Source organism: Wyeomyia smithii, chromosome 1 (assembly GCF_029784165.1).
Source record: "Wyeomyia smithii strain HCP4-BCI-WySm-NY-G18 chromosome 1, ASM2978416v1, whole genome shotgun sequence".
NCBI lineage: Eukaryota > Metazoa > Arthropoda > Insecta > Diptera > Culicidae > Wyeomyia > Wyeomyia smithii.
In genome coordinates, this window is record NC_073694.1 from 81,872,521 (window position 1) to 81,889,163 (window position 16,643).

The 16,643-nt window shown below is 35.1% G+C and overlaps 1 long non-coding RNA gene across 1 annotated transcript; it reads right to left on the bottom strand.

Moving 5' to 3' along the window:
* Positions 1-5,259: 5,259 nt before the first annotated feature.
* LOC129719216 (uncharacterized) lies at positions 5,260-6,092 on the bottom strand. The gene is made up of 3 exons (XR_008727149.1): positions 5,756-6,092; positions 5,483-5,683; positions 5,260-5,427 (listed from the first exon to the last, which is right to left on the bottom strand). It is a non-coding gene; the product is annotated as an uncharacterized LOC129719216 (long non-coding RNA).
* Positions 6,093-16,643: the final 10,551 nt, after the last annotated feature.

Genomic DNA, 16,643 nt, shown 5'->3' on the forward strand with positions numbered 1-16,643 from the left:
GTTTTTGAAAAATGTCTGTAACTGCTCGAAAAACCGAAAAAACGTGCTCGAAATCTGAAAAAAATCTATCCGTAATCCGAAAAAATTTCGCTCGCGCAAGCAAAAGTCTGCAAAAATCTGTACACATTGTAAGAAAATCTAAGCAAATATAAGGAGACTTTGACAAAAATCTGCAGAAACCGTGGAAAAACTGCAAATATCTGCAAATCAATAAATACCTGCACACGGACTTCAAAAATCTGCGTTTTGCAGACAAATCTGCACATTTGGTATCACTGAATCCTTTACACAACAATGCTGCATTGATTTTGTACACAGAAAACAAAATCTACACAACCGGAGAGTACAAACTAACTGAAATGATGTAAACCTTATACAACTTACGTGTTGGCTAGTTTTGCAATGCTATCGCTGAATCATTTCAACATAATTTATTTTAAACATGCTTTTACCCAATGATGGTGATTCGACAAAAAGTCCACATTGAGTAGTTTGAACCCAATATTGGATAAAAAATCAAACTGGTTGAAAATTCATAACCCGCGTGATGAAATTGATTTCGCGAAAGTGGCCGAGTTTTCTGTGATATTGGTAGTTTTGATTTTAAATTGGTGATGTTAAGTGAAGAACGTGCTTTTGTGCTTCTGTTTTTTAATAAAAGCCGCCAATTAAGAAGAAGATTAAAATTGCATTGTGAGAATGGTCCTAGGAACGGAGGCACTCATAGGGGAAATTAATGAAGCCAGTTACACCAAATTAGGAGGTACATAAATAGGTTTTGAGATAGTTTTTGTAGATTTTTTTCAATGATCCGCTTTTTTCAACTAATATTAATTCATTCGAATGTAATTAGCTGAACTCTACCCAAGGCATAGTTTAAAAGATTGAACTAAACGTTGGGTATTTTTGACGTATTATTACAGCTACTCAAAATTGGCTTCCTGCACGGAACGACGCCGTTGAGTGAAATCGACATGAAAATGAGTACTTTTCGTTTTCCGTGTAAATAACTATTTGACAGTTCCTTAGGGACCATCCATTAATGATGTCACGTATTTCGAGGGTGAGAGGGGGTTTCGATTATTGTGACATATTGTGATACATGGGGGAGGGGGGTTAGCTTAAGTGTGACATCACATTTCAACTCAAAAAAAAACAAAGAAGACACATGCCTATACCATAGAGTTCGACCTAGAATTATTCATGATACTTGAATCATTCGTGCATTGTTCTACCACATACATAAGACATACGTAACACTGGCGATTTTTTTGGTGCACGTTGCCCCACAGTACCCCGTACTTTCCCCTGTCAAACTGCTCGACGAAAAATGAGCGTAATGAATATTCTTCTTCTCGTTTCTACGCGAGCCTCAAACAAAAAACGATAAGAACCTGTCAAAAAGTTGTTTACACTTTATTTATTAATGTTGTCCAATCCTGTCTAATCCAGAGTTGCCAATGTTCCAGTTTAAACTGGATTCTTCCAGTTTTTTTCAAGTGATCCAGTCAAACAGTTTAATCCCAAAATCTTCCAGCTTTTTTGTATATCAACCAGTTTTATCCAGATTTTTTGGACACTCAAGCTCCGATTGGTTTGGAAATATTTTAAAAACCTAAATTTTGTGGTTTGATAAGCCATTGTAGCAATTCTTAACAGCATTTTCAGTGTTGCATCTTCTCGCACGAAACACGGCCTACTTTATTTTCTTGATTTTGCGATAAACTGGTTGCGCAATTTCGAATTTTATTCCTGTGAATGAAATTTTTTAGTCTACAATGTTAACAAAATGTAAGCTCGAAGTTGCTGTATTTAAAATTTATATTGGATTCAATAACCATTACAGAGAAGCTCTCTGACAATTTATTTTTTTGGTATTTTTTATATTTATATGGTTTTCCAGTTTTTTCTTCAGCATTCTTCCAGTTTAATTAAAAATTGTATTGGCAACTCTGGTCTAATCCATCTTACCGAATTGATTACAAAAGTTTTCTCGTCATACTTTCCAAGGATTTAAAAATTTGAATAAGTTCTTCTGTACTTAACGGTTTGAAATAAAAATGAAGATCTTGACTCCAGTGGAAGTGGAGGCGGCAAGCAGGACAAGCATTATCGAATCAACCGACCAGTCATCATTCAAAGCCTATCGGCTGTCGGAATCCAAAACTAGAACGATTAGAGGGATGTGTTAATTTGATTGTTTGTTAAACTATTGACTGACAAGGAGGGAACATTTTTTCGAGAAGGTAATGATATTTGTATTCGATATTTAAAATGTATGTCTTATTCTACTCTTGCAGATCGGTTACCGGTGTACTTACAGTTTATCGACAGTATTTGACAAATTATAAACCATGCACAGGAGCGTTGAAATTCAACAAATGTCTTTAGAACTGCGGAATTCATCTGGCTATATTATTAATAGTAACTAAACAAACAAGTTACTTACAGGAACATTTGAGCGTTTCATATTTTTGATCAGATTAGTTTTATTGATAAGGATACTTTTGAATGATTTTCCAAACTGGTTTGTTTTTTTTTTTACTGCGAATAAACAGAATGAGTTTTCTTTTTCATATAATTTTTTCGTTTTTACTCAAGATATATGATAAGTTATTAGATTAGATAAGTATTAGGTGTTTCCATGAATGGTTATAATTACAATTGCATGTTAACCCTGGAACAATCCTATTTTATTGGAAAATTGACGCCTGACTTTTAAATCATTGAAAGTGCCAGTTTTTGTCTATAAATTTCCAATGAGTGTTAATTACGATATTGACACAGAATTTAGTTGTTAAAAAAATGAGAACTGATTCGCATTATTTAGAAAAAATTAGAGCAAGGTCACTAACAGCGAAGAGTCAAATTGACGCAGACTATCTTTCTGGGATTAATAACTAGTATAATAGCAAACAAACCCCACCAAATAGTCGATAATCAATCGGCTTCCATTGAGGACGTACACTTCACTGGCACAAAAACATTAAGCATTGCCAGGTATGTGAGCCGCTGTGGAACAGAGTGGTCTATGTGCCATCGAGCAAATTTTTGAGAGAAGAAATTTTCAATTTTAATTTAAGGAGTAAATGAAGTAATGAAGATAGAAAATTAAACTAACTGAAAATATGATTGTAGAAACTACGAAAAATATAGTTCAGCAGGTGGGACACGAACCCACAACTTCCAATCTCCGGTCAGATGTGTTCCCGTTACACCACCGCAGAACGTTAAAAACGTAGTTCTAGAATCGAGTTTTGTATCGCTTATCCAATTCTCGCACTTCGTACATTTACTCAGTAGAGACTATTATTTATAGCTGGCTATTGTTTCAACACCCTCAGTGGAAGTTGGAATGACTTCTCAGTGTGAGAGATAGAAACGTGCCAGTAAGTTGCCATCTCTACCAGCAGCAACATCGACTTGCGTCACAAACATTTTAACTTTTCTTTTTTTTCGACTCTAAGCAAAGTCATGCTATTTTTAATTTTAATTTAAGGAGTAAATGTAGTAATGAAGATAGAAAATTAAACTAACTGAAAATATGATTGTAGAAACTACGAAAAATATAGTTCAGCAGGTGGGACACGAACCCACAACTTCCAATCTCCGGTCAGATGTGTTCCCGTTACACCACCGCAGAACGTTAAAGACGTAGTTCTAGAATCGAGTTTTGTATCGCTTATCCAATTCTCGCACTTCGTACATTTACTCAGTAGAGACTATTATTTATAGCTGGCTATTGTTTCAACACCCTCAGTGGAAGTTGGAATGACTTCTCAGTGTGAGAGATAGAAACGTGCCAGTAAGTTGCCATCTCTACCAGCAGCAACATCGACTTGCGTCACAAACATTTTTACTTTTCTTTTTTTTCGACTCTAAGCAAAGTCATGCTATTTTTAATTTTAATTTAAGGAGTAAATGTAGTAATGAAGATAGAAAATTAAACTAACTGAAAATATGATTGTAGAAACTACGAAAAATATAGTTCAGCAGGTGGGACACGAACCCACAACTTCCAATCTCCGGTCAGATGTGTTCCCGTTACACCACCGCAGAACGTTAAAGACGTAGTTCTAGAATCGAGTTTTGTATCGCTTATCCAATTCTCGCACTTCGTACATATACTCAGTAGAGACTATTATTTATAGCTGGCTATTGTTTCAACACCCTCAGTGGAAGTTGGAATGACTTCTCAGTGTGAGAGATAGAAACGTGCCAGTAAGTTGCCATCTCTACCAGCAGCAACATCGACTTGCGTCACAAACATTTTTACTTTTCTTTTTTTTCGACTCTAAGCAAAGTCATGCTATTTTTAATTTTAATTTAAGGAGTAAATGTAGTAATGAAGATAGAAAATTAAACTAACTGAAAATATGATTGTAGAAACTTCGAAAAATATAGTTCAGCAGGTGGGAGAAAACGATTTATCTCGTTCAAAATCGCATACTACATGATACACATAACATGTCCATGTCACAGTAGACATTGAATGTAATGTATCATGTTACAAATTACATGTTACTGAAAATGTTACTTATTCATGTTATATCACATATAACATGTTACAATTCACATGAGGCATGTTACGTATTACATATCACATGTAACATGTTATATGTTACATAGCACATGATGTTATACCGACCTATGTACATAGACTACTCTGTTCCGAAAAAAATGGCTATTCTGTTTCAGACGAAATTTCAACATGGTTTAAATCAGCTTTAAAGTATGTTTTTTTTAAATTTTTTTAATCGCCCAAGTACAGTTTTTGAGTAAATGTGATGATTGCAAAAAACTCATTTTTGGAAAAAATGATTTATTGGCCACTCTTTTCCGCAACGGCTCATGTTATAGTATGTTCCTGACGTTTCAAAGTTAATTTTTGCATAATAAAACCGGCACAAACCCAGTGGAATGAAGAAATTCGCTATTAGAAGCGCGTATGCTTCAATTGGAACACCCAGGTGAACATGCGTCACCAGTGAACGACGATTTCGGAGAGTTTCAAGCTAAATTAAATATTCATATATACATGTACTTATCAGCAGACATATACACGCATAGTCGGCTCTTTTTTGTAATAGGGCCCATTTTTAAACTAGAAGGTTGCTATATTTGAATTGATGTGATATATTGACAACATATCAAAAAAGATTTCATTCGAATGAAAAAAAAATCTATTGAAAATTAAGTTTCGTGGAGTAAACATTATTTATCATTTGCACATTTTTTTCACGAATACAAACTCGCTTTTGCAACAGCCATCAGAGAACCAGCTGATTGGCACACGTAATCACTCTCCCTGCAAGATCATGGTGGGTATAACAATCTGAATGCATTTGAAATTACTCATCGTTAACTGCCATTGCCAAATCGTCTTCCCATCTGAGTTGTCGATAGTGTTGAAAATCCTGCAGAATTCTAGAAAATAAACAAGAATGAAATAAAGACAATTGAACACAAATTATGAAACTACCGGATGTGCGTTTTTCTGTTGAGAATACGATGAACTTCGTGGATCGTTCGAGTTCGTGGATCAATCATTTTTATATATTATCATTTCTTCCTGAAGCTTCACATGCTCGAGAGCCTCTTCGCGGCTATCGAATTTTTATACGCTAATGAAAATCTTTAAGCCCCATTCATGTATTAGCACAGAGTCCAAAAATTCTGTATGCTGCAAAAAATACAAAAAAAAATAAAAAAATATACAAAATATATGTGTGAAAAAGAGAACATTGATTCATACCATTCCTTTTTCTTGTTCCGTTAGTAATTCATTTTCTAAATAAAGACTCATGCGATATTGCTGCTCATCAGTGAATATGTTCGATATTTGGTACCATTTCAATATATTTTCAATTTTTGATAAATGTCGCCCATACTTGATATATTTATCAAACAACGTTCGAAGCTCAAACTTGTACTTTTCGTACGTACTTGCAATAAAATCTATTGAAAGATCATGACAATCTCTGAAAAAAATAAGTAATAAAAACATGCTTTTTGTTGATTTGAGCTAATTTAACCGACGAGTAACGATTTTTTTTCCCCGATCAGGAAATGTGGCCACAAGCTCTTCGAGTAACTGGATGCTCTTCCTTGTTTGCTCCATATTTGCATCGTCATTACCACCATTTGACGAACCAGCACGTGCAAATATGCCTTCTTGCAGACGAGTTTCCTTTCTTGTTACATTCTTCGATTTTTTGTAGGTGATTTTCGCTTTGTTATCCGGGTTAAAACCTTTTGTCGAATTCGTACTTTGGGAGTTCGTGTTTTAGAGCTGCGTTTTCTATTGTTCGGAGGTAATTGCATTCGTCTTGCTTTACCAAGTTGTCTAAACCGTCTCGCTATTCTGTTATTTATTGAACATTGCATTTTGCGAACTTGCCCATTGATGAGAGTATTGAGAATGCAGTTTATTAATTTTTCATAACATTTTGAACAAACAATCTCACTGTCCTGTTGTATATATTCTCTGAGCCGTGCCTTAACAGAGAATCGGCTTTCACGAAATAGGTCGTAAAACTTTTCTTTAAAAATGAGGAACAATTGTAGTCCAATATCACGGGCAACTTTATTAGGGAATTGAAATAGTTTCGAATAACGTTTCATTCGGCAAAATATATAGCTTTCGTCTAGCTCGTTTTTATCCAGCATTATCATATTTTGACGGCATCGAGTATGCACGAGCTTATAAACCGCATGACCAACGATGTACACGACGGCATTTACTTCAGCTGCATCTAGAGGTTCTATGTTTCCAAAATCAATCGGCACGAATAAACGCATGGAACAATTCTCACTTCCTGGGCATTCCAGAGGATCTTTTTCAGAGTCCACGGTACTTTGACTTTCTATCATATTCTTCGAATTGTCGCCTTCACAGTTAGCGTTTTCAACAGCTCGTAGGCCATTAAAAATACTACAATACTTTAGTGCTGCTGCGAAATGCAAAGCGTTGGGAGAATCATTAGATCCACAAGCCCGTCTTATATTGGAAAATTGGTTCTCGAGCGGATCCTGGCAAAGATTCATTGTGCATATGTAGGAAACTCCATATTCTTTGCTTAAATTTTTCCAAAGCATAGAAAGCGCTTTTATATTTTGCAGATATCCATTTAGGCATGGTGGGAATCGTTGTGCTTTTGTCAATGTGTTAGCACATTCGGCTGCTTGTGCTGCATCGAAACAGTAGTTAGGTACAAATTGGAGATTTTTGATTAGTTTTTCCATTTTGTTCAGAAAATCCCAATGATCACTATTTTCAGCTATTGCAGCACGCAACGGCTGTAAGAAAAACTGTTTAAATTTTCCATCTAATTCAAGAGTATTTTCCATTTCAAACATAAAAACAGAAGAATGAACACTAAAACCAGACAAAGAAAGTCAACTGTATACTATATAAAGAATATTCATGAATGAAAAGGATATCATGAATTGACAATTAAATAAAATAAATAATAGCTGCAAAGAAAAGAGATAACATTCAACAGTAATTAATCATAACCTTTGAAAATTGTAAATTAACATTAGGATTTAAACCATTTCGCTAGTCGGTCATTTAAAAAGCATAATTTTGAAAAACTTTGTATGACGAACTTGAAGTCCTTAGGTAGAAATACAGCAGACTAAAACACCGGAGCTGTGAGCAGTGATGGAAACGAAACGAATATGATGCAATCGTCGTTTATTAATCAGATGTGCATTTCACGAAGTATACAGGCCGAGACTAAACTTGAATCCTCTCAACCCATAATGAAATGATGATATGGTACATAGGTTACTGGGAGAAAACAAACACATGACTAGGCTACATCAGCTCTGAGAAGCGATTCGATTCTTGCGTTTGTCTCTCCATAGGCCGAGTTAGGGGAAGAAATGATAGCAACAGGAGAATATCATGTCGCCTGAACAGCAGCAGAGGTGTGGTGCGGTGAGAGGGAAAGTGTGGGGGAAGGGAGTACTTCGGCAGCGGTTGAGTTTAAGCGAGAGTATGAGACCATACACTGTCATATTCTTTCTTTTTCCGACAAAAAAATCATCTTCATGAGTCTAAAGAATAAGGATATAACAAGATTTGATCGCTCTTTGTAACAGAGACGAATTACTTCCTATATCGAGTTGTGCACATTGAGAACCACGTGTTGTGGTGTACACTAATGAAAAGAAATATATCGTAAAGAGGAAAGCAAAGAGAGTGCACCAGCACCGATACTTTGTTTTTCGCATACTGACGACGATTTCAACGCATCATAGGCCTGTTTTATATGTATTCATTAGTCGCTAGAGGTGATTTTTTTCCTTCGCTGGCTGTGAGTGCGTGCACATTCTCAGCAAATTATCACACAGCTCCAGTGTTTGTGTCTGTTGTGTACTACCTCAGATTTTCAAGCCCGTCATACAACATTGTTCAAAACTGTGCTTTTTGATGTCGGTCTGTTAAAAAATGACCACGAATAATAAATATATCCTTAACCTAACTATAGAACCACATACAAAAAGAGGAAAATTAAAATAAACATGTTTCATTTACGAACCTTGGCCGAGTTAAACTTGAACCGAGAGTTGAAAACATCAAAGAGTTGGTCGAAAAGCTCTATAAATAAAGCAGTTGGTAACACCTCTTTCTCCAAACATTGCAATTCAGCGTATGTGTTGATAGCTTTAGCAGTGGTTCCACTAAGGGTTTGCGTTGCTAGCTTGACATTCATCTTTGAAAACGCAGGAAGCTCGACCGCTTTTTGAGTAAGCTTCGGAACTAATCGAGGCATTTTTGAAATATCCATTTTGTACAGTTCACGTATGTGTTGGAAAGAAACTATTTCGTCCTGGAAAAGTACATTCTTGTTGAATAAATTGTTTCGTAGCGACTTGAACAAGTGCGGAGCGTCGAAAAAAAACAATACGGGATGGCCATCTATATCGAACATTGGTTTATCAACTGTAACGCCTATTGCCCTAGCAGTCATTACATTGGTCGGATGTTGATCCATCACTACGCCAACCGGTATAAATCCTATTTTAAACATAGTTCTCACAGCTTCTTCAATTATTTCAATTTGCGAGAAAGTATCCGAAGGTCTGAAAAAAAAGAGCATTATAATAGATTTTTTCATTGTAATGTAGGAATGATCTATTCCAGCGGTTCTCAACCTTTTATGTCCGCGTACCCCTTGGCGATATTTTTCAAATCAATTGTATCCCCTGGCTAAGAAATGTTCTCACAGAGTGAAAAAGAGAATGATAGGTCATGTTGTGGTAGCCTAGTTCAGGTTTCAAACTGAACTATGGTTTATTTGATTGCTACAATCATGTTTTAAGAGCAATTGGACAACAAATGAAGTATTATAAAAAATGTTTTGTTCGCCGTTACTGATTTTTCGTTCGCGTACCCCCTGAAGGCTGTCGCGTACTCCAGGTTGAGAATCGCTGATCTAATCGAAAATTGCGGGGTATAGTTATAAAATTGTGTGGTAAACAAGATATTATAAACTAATACATACTTTTTTTTAAGGGGGGGGGGGTAGTTTTTGAATTCACTTATTGTGCTCTGCCACAAACAGTGACATATCAACACTATCACATATATTTAAAATTTTATTATATTAATAAAGTGTGATTGTTTCAGTGAATATACGCAAATTTTATACCTGCTTCAGTCAACAAAACAAAACCTAAACTTAAATAATCCTATGGAGTTCATTCATACAAGACCGGGGAGGACGCTTTTGAATAATTTTCAAAAGCTTATTCTGAATCCTTTGAAGCATAATTTTCCTAATTGCAGGTAGGGCTGCATATAACAAGTGTGGTCTAAATATTTGTTTGTAAATTAAGTCATTCTTGAAACAATATCAAGAATTCCTTCTAATAAGAGGATATGAACATTTTATATACTCATTGCACTTTGATTGGATGTTCTTTGGATGTTTTGAGGTAAGATCTCAGACGTCCACGTAAGAACAATATTGGTCAGAAATTTCATGGAAATTTTAAAATAGAAATACGTTATAAATCACTCGTACACTAGCGCCGCATCAACTTGATCAGATCGATTAAAGGCCACACCGGTTATTTTAACAACATGATAATTGACAACATGAAACTCTTGGCTAATGCATAAATAATATTAATTGTGTTTTTGATGGCAAACACGCATTACTTTCACCGCTTTTCAGTTTTGCGGAACAATGTTCAGTTCAAGAAAAATGTCAAACAAGTTCAATACTCAGGGTCAGGTAAATTCTTCGACAAATTGAATTTTGGATAGAAATCCAATCCTGTAGCATCGTTGTTGTACGAAAAAAATCCGACATCGAAAACGGAGTCTCTTCCGCAGTTATTAAAGTGCCCCTAGATCATATACTGTGTGCTGTTATTGAAGAACAGCTCTGCTTCATGAATACGAATATATTTAACAAATACAGTCGAATCCCTTTATAGCAACATTGCAAGGGACTGTCGTTGAAGCGAAATGTCGCAATAATACGAATAATATTTGTATATGTAGAACAAAAGGTACCGTTGAGAATATTGTTGCAGATTCAGCAATGTACTGTACTATTGTCGCAATAAAGAATGACAAGTATGAGTTTTGGTATGCCACTATAGAGAAAGGTCATAATAGCGAAATGTCGCAATAAAACTAATACACTAAAGTCGCTTTTTACGCGGGGGATACGTGCCGCGTAAATTCCGGAATCCACGTAAAAAAAACCGCGTAAATTCCGGAATCCGCGTAAAAAAACCTGCGTTAATTCTGCATTCCGAGTGAAGGGAAACCGAAATCCGCGCAAAAAAAATACCGCGTAAATTCCGGAATCCGCGTAAAAAAACTCGTAAATTCCGGAATCCGCGTAAAAAAAACCGCGTAAATTCCGGAATCCGCGTAAAAAAAACCGCGTAAATTCCGGAATCCGCGTAAAAAACACCCGCTCAAAAAAAAACGCGTGAGAAGCGACTTCAATGTAATTTTAGTATGAAACTGAGTGGCCTTCAAGAATGACGCTATAGCGAAATTTGTCGTTATAAAAAATGGCGATTTAGAGGGTTTTCACTGTACTTACTTGTTTATACTTAGTGCCTACTCCTCTAGCCATGATTGTAATAGCCTCATTAGCTAAATTAGCAGTATCATTTTCTTCATTAACTTTGAATACACCGTCGTTCGGGAGACCATAGAAGAAGTCGCTTTTCGCATGAAAACCTATTGTCGGTTTCAAAGCCATTCCATCAATGAGTAATACAATCAACTTGTCCCGTTCTTGGAGTCCAGACGCAATGATAGACATACGTCGTATGATTTCAAGATTAAATCCCGGTTCAAGTGTAACGGATTGCTGCCATCTGGTGATAGATTTAGGATGCGGCATGCATAAAACACCTGCTGCTCTCAAATTTTTGTATGCTGATCCCGAATTTATACGCTGACAAGTTGCAGTGTATTTCATGCTCGGATATCTTCGTGCATTTTTATTGATACAAAAATTTTTCATGGACTCGAGCAATATCGGATTGCATTTTAGGGTCTTGAGTAGTTTGTTTCCCTTTTTCTCTTTGGCTTGGCTTGCTTTTAATTGCTTTTTCAATTGCTGGATTTTTGCATTGTTTTTTACCAGAGCTTGTTTTTGCCGATAGCAAATTCTTTGAAATCTGCGTCTTCGTTGCTGCTCCTCTGACAAACTACACTGAAGGTTTTTACGTTTCACCATCTCTAACTCGTATAATGAACGACAACTGCTGCAATCCATTTTCAATTGTACGCTTGGGCTAGGTACTGAAACAAAAATAATACCTTTATTTTTTTTATTCCTAGAATGTGTTTTCTAATATCGTTCAGAACCATGTGAACCATGGTAGAATGCACTTGCAATTTTGAATTCTGATGAAAAACAAAGATGTCGACCGTTTCAGTTTTATCAAAACAAAATTCTTGGAAATCAGCAGATTTCATATTATACTCAGGACTTCAGTAATATAACTCAATGTGCGAGTGCCTAATATCCTGACCCAGCTATAGAGCTGAATGACTTTTTGGGTCAAAGCTCTCTAATAAAAATCAAAATCAAAAATCCTGACCCAGCGGAACATACAATCAGCGTTGCCACTAAGTTTCAAATAAAATCTGGCAAAACGCAAACAAAAAGTCTGGCAAAAATTCGACGCGCATTTTTGGATAAAATTCCTGGTAGAATTTAAAGTGATGACCTTCTTTTGCCCTCGCCGGGTAAGGTAGGTAAAGGACAGCCACAGCCCATATCGATGTATTGACCTTTTTGCGAGACGACGCGAAAAAAAGGAACCAGATATTTACCAGATTTCATATCTGGCAGATTTTGAGGTTTATCTGTTAGTCTGGCTCGCGAACAGAAATCTGACAAAATCCAGATTTATCTGGCATACTGGCAACATTGCATACAATATATGCTGCTTATCTATGATAATAGACAAACATCAAACAACAAACCACTGATCTTAAATACAACATTCTAGTTTTAGTTTAGATTTAATTCTAGCACGTAGTCGGCTGCAAAGGTAAAAAATTTGTTCTTAGTTATGATAAGTATAAGACACTTGCTATTAATGGCGCCGTTAACCTCTTGAGAACCAAGCGAAGCATTTTTCACAAATTTTGAATTGTTTTTTTTTTCAAAGGGGAGTTGTTAGTAGCCTAATTATTTATGATAAATATTAGTAAATAATAAGTATGTGTTTCCAATCACAAATGGTGACTTCTCAACACTGTTAGAAAAACTGTAATTTTAATTGTTAAGATTTGTTTGCTTTCGCAGTTATGACTTATCACTCGTAGGGATTTAAACCTACTTGTCAAAAAAGGGAAGTAAACTTGCAACTAATTTAATTGCTAACTTTTGGCTATAAAAAAGCTTATCGTAGCAATTGAGGATTGCAACAATTTTTGTCGAAAATTGTTAATAATTTTATTTGACATAGCTTCTAATGTTTCAACACCAGTAAGTCTACGTAATTCGAGTGTACCAAGCCAAGGAGGACGTTTCAAAATCATCTCAGAATTTTATTCTAAATCCTTTGAAGCGTTTTCTTCCTTGTTAACCAACAACTTGACCAGATCGGTACAGCATAAAGCATTGCTTTATTCTTTAAACAAAGTTTGGAATTTCGATTAATGAGAGGAAATAAACATCTCGCATATTTGATGCACTGGGCTTGTATACTCTCAATGTGCTATTTGAAAACAAGTTTTCTATCGTAAATTAGTCCCAAGTTCTTAACCTTGTCGGACCAACTTAAAATAACCCCATTCATCTTTACAACGTGATTATTGTTTGGCTTGGTCTTATTGGGAAAGTTTTAGAAGCATTGAAAAAGATTTTCCACTTTTGAAAGTAGGAAGAAAAAATATTTAAACTTTTCTGCAATCGACTGCATATGACACGCAGACTTTTTCCTTTTACGGAAATGCTTGTATCATCGCAGAACAATTACTCTGTGCATCCGGGAGGCAAATCTGGAGATCTGAAATGAATATGTTGTACAGGACTGGACCCAAGACTGAACCTTGAGGCACATCTGCTCTGACAAGAAAATCTATTAGATTTTTAACTCTGATAGACAACCTGCAGAGTTCGATCAGTAAGATAAGTTTTTAAAATTTTGATTAGGAAAGTTGGAAAATTAAAAGTTTGCAATTTCGCAATCAAACCTTCATGCCAAACACTGTCGAATGCTTTTTCTATATCTAATAGAGCAGCTCCAGTGGAATAACCATTAGATTTGTTAACTCGTATTATATTTTTAACTCTGAGCAATTAATGAGTAGTGGAATGCGCATGGCGAAGTCCAAACTGTTCTCTCAAACAGTTTACTTATTGAAGAAAGCAAACTGATTGGTCGATAACTTGAAACCTCAGCTGGATCCTTATCCGGCTTTAAAATTGGACTAATTTATGCATTTTTCCATAATTTGGGAAAATATGCAATTTTGAAGCAGCAATTGAAATTTTCACTAAAAATTCCATTGTGCTCTCAGGGAGGTGTTTGATTAATATGTTAAAAATTCCATCGTCACCAGGTGCTTTCATATTTTTGAAATTTTTTGTAATTGATTTAACCTCATTCAAATTAGTTTCAATTATTTCTGCAGGCAAAAAATTCTGGAAAGAAATTAAATCAAATTGACGTGTGACTTCTTTTTCAATTGGACTCACAAAATTCAAATTTATATTATGAACACTCTCAAACTGCTGGGCAAGTCTTTGAGCCTTTTGTTCATTGGATACAAGAAAACGTTCATTATCTTTTGGAACTGGAAAAGACTTTGAAGATTTCTTAAGAATCTTCGACAGCTTCTAAAAAGGTTTTGAATATGGTTTCAACTTTTCAACTTAAGCTTAAAAATTTTGATTTCTCAGAAGAGTAAATCTATGTTTAACCTCTTCCTGTAAATCTTTATAAATAGTTTTAAAAATAGGGTCACGAGAACGTTGGTATTGACGTCTGCGGACATTTTTCAAACGAAGTAGAAGTTGAAGATTCTCGTCAATTATTGGTGAATCAAATTTTACTTGAGCCTTTGGAACAGAATAATTCCTGGCATCAATAATTACACATTTTAATGCTTCCAAAGCGGAATCAATATTCACTTCGTTTTGCAAATCCGTTTATTATGGAAATTACTCTCAATACGAGTTTTATATTTTTCCCAATAAGCCTTGTGATAGTTAAAAACAGAGCTCATAGGGTTCATGTGATATAGAAAAAGTATTTGGAAGATGGTCAGAATCAAAATCAGTATGTGTGATCAATTCACTACATATATGACATTGATCTGTTAGTATCAAATCGATCGTTGATGGATGTCTTACAGAAGAAAAATATGTATGACTATTCGGAGACAAAATAGAATAGTATCCTGAGGAACAATCATTGAATAAAATTTTGCCATTGGAGTTACTTTGAGAATTATTCCATAATAGATGTTTAGCGTTAAAACCGCCGATATTAAAAAATTTTGAACGATTTCTCGTGAGTTTTTGTAAATCACCTTTAAAATAATGTTTGTGCTCGCGTGTGCATTGGAATGGTATAATATGCTGCGGCAATAAATTAAATCCCAAGATCAGTTTGAACTTCAATCCCCAAAGTTTCAATAACTTTCGTCTCAAGATGGGGAAGAGCACGATGTTTGATTCGGCGGTACATTACAATTTCATCCCTGAATTCTATCATATATTTTAATTCAATGTTAGGCTTAAAAAATGTTACAGTAATAATTGAAATGTTCACATTTTTTACTGTTAAAAAACTCAAAAGCTCATTCTCATCGGCCTTCAATGAGCGAGCATTCCAATTTAAAATTTTGATTGATTTATTTATAATCATTAATAAATTTCAAATTAGAAACAATGTTAAGTGTAAAATTTGTTCCACATGGAATTTGCCTGCAACATGGCGTTCATAAGATCGAACATTGCCTCTTGCAGAAAAGAAAGTTCACCCGCCGTAATAGGCCCTAGGCAGTTGACATTAGAAAACATATTTTCGGTAGCAATATTTGCTGGTGTAATCAACGTATTTTTATTTTCTACCGGTATTTGTTTACCCTCCATATTAACGGTCATTTTCGAACTACTTACATTAGGCGGAATAATGTTCCAACTGCCTGTTACCTGTGCATACGTTAAACGGGCATGCAAAGGAGTGGAAAAATTGGGCACTACCACTGGTACGCTTTGAGAATTTTATTTTGATTGGGAAATTGAATTTTGTTTACCCTGCCTTGCCTTAACAATTGCTAAACGGACTGGGCATTGATAAAAATTTGACATATGAATTTTTAATTGGTGATTTCTCACTTCAATGGTTTGTGTCATTTTTATATAAAATGTCAGATCGTGTGCGGCGTCATAGAGAGAATTTGGAGAAAATAACTGAACTGCCAAATAATCGAGAAAATAGAACGCCCGATAAATTTGCTATGTGCAATGGTTATCTATGCTTTACAACAAATAGAAATTGCTGTACAGAACATTCTAACTAACGAATAACTTAATATTTGTTTTATTTTTGTTTGTTAGTATATCTACATTCTATGATATTCACTGACAAACTTCTCTACAATGTACATATATAACAATCTCCATAAAATTTCAGAATAACTACACATTATGATGTAATTTTTCGAACATTTTTGTTCGTTTTACATCTAAACAACTTGAAATAAACGCATACATATAAAAAATTATCGCCTAAAACCGTATGGTTCTCAAGGGGTTAAACATAGATTTGTATTCGTGCCGTGGCAAACAAATGGTCTGTGAGAATAAAAAAACAGGTTTTGTGGATAGTGATTATATGAATAACACGAAAGAGTAACTAACAACCCAACGGGTCATGCATAAAAACTTGAACCAATTTAAATTATGGGTAATATTAGACATTGGCCTTCAAAACCTATGTATTACAAGCAAGACACATCCAGAAAAAATCAAGAGAATAGAAAAAGAGAGAGAGAAGTTATTAAACCTTGTTATGAATTTTAACTTACAGGAATTATCATCGCCTTCTTCTACATCGAACATTTGTATACTGGGACAAGCTCCTTTTCTCAGCCTAAAATTAAAAAAATAATAGATAACATATTTTTGCGA